Source organism: Ictalurus furcatus, chromosome 20 (assembly GCF_023375685.1).
Source record: "Ictalurus furcatus strain D&B chromosome 20, Billie_1.0, whole genome shotgun sequence".
In the NCBI taxonomy this organism is placed as follows: domain Eukaryota; kingdom Metazoa; phylum Chordata; class Actinopteri; order Siluriformes; family Ictaluridae; genus Ictalurus; species Ictalurus furcatus.
Window position 1 is genome coordinate 3,151,867 of NC_071274.1, and position 7,472 is coordinate 3,159,338.

Here is a 7,472-nt window from a genome sequence, read left to right on the forward strand (position 1 = left end):
CTCAGCGTTAGATATGAGTGCTGGACCACTCGAGAAGCTTTTCAGCTGTCCACACTCCTCACTCCTTACCTCATTTCCTCTGAGAGAAGCCGGAGTGAAGCCAGTGTCCATCTATTCATTCTAATGAGGCCTGCTTATTGATTACCGGGCAGGGAGGCGGCCGAGCTCGAGTAATGACCCTTTATTCTCTTCTCCCTGTCAATCACGCTGACAAAATACACTCAACAGTTCCTCTAATGGACAGCCAGAGAAACCGAGAGACCTCGCTGGCACCTCAAGACGCTGCTCTCATTTGACTGTTTTCGACCGCGATTGACCAGAGATTGACTCCATAATTTGTATGAACAACCGTCCAACTTTTTCATCCACATTCAGCACGATTGAAGCAGAAAGTGGTGCTTGTGGAATTCCAATCGATATAAGAATATTAGCGAACTTAAGAAATGTAAAAAAAAAAAAAAAGTTGCTGGAAGATGATCCATGGACTAATTTGCATATTCAGTGAATTGTTTAGAACAGAATAGAAAAGAATTTATTATAATGTGTTTCGGTTAGCGAGCAGGAACGAGACATGAAGGAAACAGTAGCAGATTAAATAGCTCTCTTTTATAACTCTTTATAGGAAGAGAGGTTAAAATGAAGAACAAAGAATGGGTGGGACAAACAATGGTGATCAGTGATTGGTTGTTGGGAACAACAGTGGTCAGTGATTTGTTATTGGGAATAATAGTGAAAAGTAGTTGTTGGGAGCAGTGGTGATCAGTAAGAACAGTGGTGCTCAATGATTGGTTGTTGTGACCAGTGATTGATCATTGGGAAACAGTTGTGATCCGCCAATGGTCATTGGGAACAATCGTGATCAGTGATTGGTCGTTCGTTTTGCACATTAGTGGTGAGTCGAACGAACGTTCTCTCTCGACTCATACTACATTATCAGTTGTCAAATCTATGGGGGAACCTCAAGGGTTTACCTGAAGCGTTGTGGGTTCGAATCCCGCATCCACCTTGTGTGTGAACGTTCTCCCCGTGCTTCAGGGGTTTCCTCCGGGTACCCTGGTTTCCTCCCCAGCCCAAAGACATGCATTGTAGAGGTTAATTGGCATTTCCAAATTGTCCTTGGTATGCGATTGTGTCCTGCATTGGGTTGGCACCCTGTCCAGGGTATCCCCCGCTTTGTACCCCGAGGTCGCATCACACCACCCCTCCTTGTTAATTTTCCTAGAATGGCACACCTCCAAGTGTTTCATTCCTTGGATACGTAACGTTAACTAAATTAAACAGACTTCAGTAAGTTATCAACATTTAATAGGAACTTGATATAACACTTTTTGTTTTTTTGCTCATTTATATGGACACATGGTTTGTCATTGCCTGAATAAACATTTAAACATACAGTATGTCAATTGCTAAACGTTAACTTACTTTGTAACCTTGTTAACATTACTTACTGAAGTTCGTGATTTGTTAACGTTAACGTTAAAGCGTTACTGTGTCCCGTCCCCCCCTTATTCATATTCTCTGCTATCATATTAAACATTTTGGGACTCCTTACAAATAGTCCCAATGTTTGGAACTTCCTCTCTACACCGTGCTTCACCTGAATTGTGACAGGCCTCCAAGGAAGCGTCTCTGCAGCTTGCGGTGCAGTAAACACGGAGGAATTTCCTACTCTGACCGCAGCTCGGACGTTCTGTTTCATGAAAATCCCTACAGTTTTTCATGCAGCACGATGCACATTCATAACAGCCGCTTATTATGTTAACAGAAACTCAGATTTTTATTCCGTGTGTGTGTGTGTGTTGGCAAAAAAAAATAAAAATCAGTACAGGAAAGTTCTGAGCAGGCTGCAAACATGGCAAGGAAAAATATGACTCATTTTATTATTTTAATTTGAATAGACGTGCCACTGTTGTGAAACATGAAAATCAGCTCAATATCTCAAATTCTTCCCCAAAGCAGGATCCAGTGTGTTGGGATGAGAATTAATGTACATATGTATCCTTATTAAATATTACATTCTTATAATCGTCCAATTTTAGAACTGTACTGCTGGAAAATCAAATGAGTGTCAGTCAGATATCCGTAGCTAAGTAGTATTGTTGTATCTGTCATGTATCTGTTTAAATGCTCCAAATGTCTGTATTCAGATTGGTGGCCTAAACCTTTCAGCATGGCTCTGACTGTTCCTCAACCTCAGCTACATCGCTCAAGTTGCTAATCGGTCTCAGCTAGTGATGTGTACATGAATGGTTTTGTTTTTGTTTTTAAATCATCCACACACAAGATACGAGATATGAGCAGGTTGTTTCTCAGCTCATATCTCGTATCTTTAGTATTCATATTGTTGCATCCCTTACTAAGTAGTAAAGAAAAACAAGGGTTAAAGGAAGTTACTCAGCAGCACCGACTGAGCCAAACCGCAAAAGCATCCTGAAATGCGTACCTGTTCTCCTTCTCCGAGAGCCCGAACACACTCCAGTGAACTCTTGTCCGTGGCTCTGTTATGTTCAAGAATGCCCAGGTGACGCACATTACAGGCTTTAAAAGCTGCAGTCTGAAAAACAAGGAGGAGGAACATTAGGCATCTCGGATATCGATCGGCGCATTCTGTCGGGCCTCTCCTGAGCCGCTAGGCTGAGTGGCAGGGCCCGTGGGTCAAGCAGTCAAACCATGAGCTCATTTTCACTCTTCTCTTAAAGGAAAAGTCCACGCTCAAACACATTAAATACGCTTATACTGTAATATTTGTGATGTGTTTAGCGATTCGAGCGCTAATTTGTCGGTTAGTGGTGTTTTTCTTCTTCTTCTCCTTATTATTATTATTATTATTATTATTATTCCTGTGAGAAGTTAGTCACAGGGAGACATTGGTATTGCTAGCACAGTTGGTCTTATAAGGGTCAGGTTTTTATGCTAGCTCCTAAAAACACACACACAAAAAGAGCTTCTTTTCTTACTCACCATTTATTTTCAAGCGATGATCCGTGTCATATTAATGAGAAATCCCATGCGGCCTCAAAGTCCCAGAATGCAATGCCACTACAAGCTACGGGTTACGACAGAGACGCTGCTTGGCTAGTTAAGCTACGTTCAAACGTACAGAGATGTTATCATTGCGAGTCACCAGGACCAGTCGCAGTACCATGAAGTCGCCAAAACGCGTTCCTACTCCTGGTTGCCATAGTAACATTGATCTAGCATTCCACTATTCACAATAAACCAGATTTCTCGTCGCTAAAATGAAACATTCTGAAGGGAGAGCGTTTGTATAGAACATTCACCAGTGTATATATGCGTCACATCCTAAGAGATGAAGGAAAAGCCACGTGCGTGCTCTTTGGCATTGCGGCGAACGTGCAGGCGTCGAACTGTGTGGGTCCACGAAACAATTCGGACTCGCAGGCAGCCTGTATGCGTGAACGTACCGTTAGCGAGCTAGAAGATGACAAGCATCGTAGTGCTGATGGTGTTAGCATGTATTAGCATGAAGAAGTTGACGCCAAAGAATTTCACCTCAGAACTGATTCATAACGTTAATCTGTTACACTAGATGATATTTCGATGATAAATGTTGGCACGCAGGTCGTTCAGGATAGCTTTGTCTTTAAGAGTCGTGCAAAGTCGCAGACAGACATGACATCACACTGTACAGCGTGATATACAGCATGACAGCGCTGCTATTGCTTTCACATGTTTCGTTCTGTCAGAGTCTATAAGAAGACTCGTAACATTAAAAAAAGAATCACAAAGGCGTTTTGCGCCCCGTTTCTGGAAGACTAATAATCGCCTCTGAAGTTTCGCACTCTTCTTCATCTTCTTCTTATTATCATTTTGGACATCGTCACGATATTTCCAGATCTCTCGGATACCTCAGATCTCCGAGAGTTGTGTAACACCAGGTCCAGAGTGTAATAATCAGGTCTACATGTTCCAGAGAAGGGTTTTTTTTTCTTTTCATGTATGTTTTTGTAATTGAGATCACAATCAGTGAATTGGAGCATACACAGAGATAAGTGAGCAGGCAGATGAGAGAAAAACTGAGAAAAAGAAAAGGCACATCTGTCAAAAACGTTTAACAATAGACAAACAAAACGCCTTAAAAAAAAGCGCCTCGTATTTTGCAGCATATAGAGCGAAGCTACTTAGCCACTTTACTGCTCAAAATTTAGCTACATTCCATTTAGCTTCGAAAGCGCTTGGCCGTTTTCTTTCATTACTTTGAAAAGTTCTGAGTCACTGATGTTTCTGTCTAGAGTTTACTGAGGGAATATTACCTACGTTAGTCAGTTATGAAAGTCACCAACATGTGCGCATGGTGCCTTTTGCTAAGAATTCTTCGAGTGACAAAGCTAGCAAGCTAGCTATATGATCTAGCCAGGTTCCCGTGCAAGCATTTGCTAGCTGTGTTATATTACGCTGTTTATTTGAATCATTTCATCGTTCTGAAAGTCACGGACATGCCCTCATGTTATCTGTGTTACTCAAAGAATTATTAGCGTAGGTAGCTAGCTAGCTATATTATCTAGCCAGCTTTCTGTCAAACGTGTGCTAGCTCTCTCTCTCTCTCTCTCTCACACACACACACTCACTCTCTCCCTCCCACTCTGTCAATGTACCTGTAACAGAGACTCTCACTTCATCTATCTATCTATCTATCTATCTATCTATCAGCACTCTCTCTCACACACACAATTTTTCTTTCTATCAATCTACCTATTTCACTCTGTCATTCTGTCTTTCTACTAATAACACTCTCTCTCATCCATATTTCTATCAGTCAACTGCTAGCTCTCTCTCGCTCTCTCTCTCTCTCTCTCTCTCTCTCTCTCTCTCTCTCTTTCTATCAATCTACCGATATCACTTTCTCACTCCTTCTGTCTTTCTACTAATAACTCTCTCTCTCTCTCTCCATCTATATACATGTGTAACTCTCTCACTCCATCAGATTTTCTACTTGTATCACTCTATTTGTCATCCATCTTTTTGCCAGTAACTGTCTGTCTGTCTGTCTGTCTGTCTATCTGTCACCCTGTCTATCTGTCTTTCAACTTCCAACTATCTTCAAGCTTATGAAATAGTTTCAAACGTTCAGACTGGCTTTGCCAAACCAACGTCAAAGTTTGTCTCGATGATACTAACTTTATCTAGTTTTTATTTCTAATTTTATTTTAAGCCATGGGATCGTGTTCTCTGGAGAAAACCTAAATATATTTGATACTTTGAAGAAAAAGACGTGTTTTAAACAAATCAGTGACAAAATTTTTCAAGTCTATGGGGGATAGTAACAGTGAGGTGTTGAACTCCCAAATGACTCATTACTCCCTACTGGCTGGCTCACTTCTGGGGAATAATGTGGTGGCTTCAGGAGTATATACTCTCTCTCTCTCTTTCTCTCACTCTCTCCTCTCTCTTTTTTTCTCTCTCTCTCTCTTTCTCTCTCTTCTCTCTCTCCTCTCTTTCTCTCTCCCCACTCTCTCTTTTTCGCTCTCTCTCTTTCTCTCTCTCCTTTCTCTCTCTATCTCTCCTCTCTCTTGCTCTTTCTCTCCCCCCTCTCTTTCTCTCTTTCTCTCTCCCCTCTCTCTCTCTCTCTCTCTCTTTCTCTCTCTCTCTCCTCTCTCTTGCCTCTTGCTCTTTCTCTCTCTCCCCCTCTCTGTTTCTCTCTCTCCTCTCTCTTTTTCTCTATCTCTCCTCTCTCTGGCTGTTTCTCTCTCCTCTCTCTCTCTCTCTCTCTCTCTCTCTCTCTCTCTTTCTCTCTCTCTCCTCTCTCTCTCTCCTCTCTCTCTCTCTCTCTCTCTCTCTTATATATTGAGTCACCTTTGACTTTAATGTGTATAGTGTGACATTTGATAAATAAAGGATTGTTAACAGTCAACGTTAAAAGTCTCTCTCTCTCTCTCTCTCTTTCTGTCTCTCCTCTCTCTTGCTCTTTCTCTCTCTCTCTCTCTTTCTCTCTCTCCCCTCTCTCTCCTCTCTCTCTCCTCTCTCCTCTCTCTTTCTCTCTCTCCTCTCTCTCTCTTTCTCTCTCTCCTCTCTCTTTTTCTCTCTCTCCTCTCTCTCTCTTTCTCTCTCTTTCTCTCTCCCCCCTCTCTCTTGCTCTTTCTCTCTCCTCTCTCTTTCTCTCTCTCCTCTCTCTCTCTTTCTCTCTCACCTCTCTCTCTCCTCTCTCTCTTTCTCTTCTCTCTCTTTCTCTCTCTCTCTTTCTCTCTCTCCTCTCTCTTTTTCTCTCTCTCCTCTCTCTCTCCTCTCTCTCTCTTTCTCTCTCTCCTCGCTCTTGCTCTTTCTCTCTCCCCCTCTCTCTCTCTCTCTCTTTCTCTCTCTTTTCTCTCTCCCCCCTCTCTCTCCCCCTCTCTCTCTCCACTCCTCACTCTCTCTCTCTACAATGAGACTTGCAGATGGAGTTTGTGCTTGTAGTAATCACTGTGTGAATCAGTGTGTAACTATGATAAAGTCTGAGAGACAGACAGACAGATGGAATCAGCACATAGATGCAGCAGACATGACTCCATCAGCTGGAGGAAATACCCCGGGGTCATAATCACTGGAGAAGGCGTTAGATTTGTTGAATTACAGAATATAATGACGCGTCTGAGCCAAAATCTGACTTGTTAAGTTTATGGCAAGATGTCCAAATATTATAACAAACGGATCTCACATAGACGTACACACACACACACACACACACACACACACACACACACACACACACACACACACACACAGAGTGGAGTGTTCAAGTTCTTTCCACAGCTAGAAAAAGTGAAAAAATAAACAATTTAAATAAATGAAGTAATATCCAAATCTGATCTGAGCTATGATTTATTATTATTAGAGATGCACTGATACTAAATTTCTCAGCCGATACCGATAACCGATTATTCAGTGATATCTGCCGATACGGATACCGATAGTTCTGCCTTTTATGCCTTCTTTTAAATTAATAAAAATTAATTCCACAATTCTAAAAGAAATGCAAATAAAACATTTATTCTCTCCATTTCAACAAGTAGTTTCACGGTAACTGGTCTCATAAACAGAAAACGCATTACTCTAATGAACATGAACACGAACTAAATTCTGAAGATTAAAGTAAGATTTCTTAACTTATTGAATGTTATTAATTCATATTAACATTGACTGAATTCAATGTGCCTCCTGTTAGTCTCACATTCACTCACCACAAACAAAAGCATTTCTACTTCATCACTGAACATCAAACTGGTCATATATAATATCAATTTTTTTATGTATTAGCATTAACTGGATATGAAATATAGTACTCTACAAATATATTTTTCTGTGCAATATATACTTTTTTGTCAAATCCTTTTTATTTAAATCTTTCCACAGTATATTGTAAGCCTGAGGCGCCCTCATGTGGACATTCAGTGTAAATGCATATATGAATTTTTTTTTTTTTTATCTTAATATTTTGCAATCGCCACTCATGTAGATAATTGTGTCCTTTTCTTGTG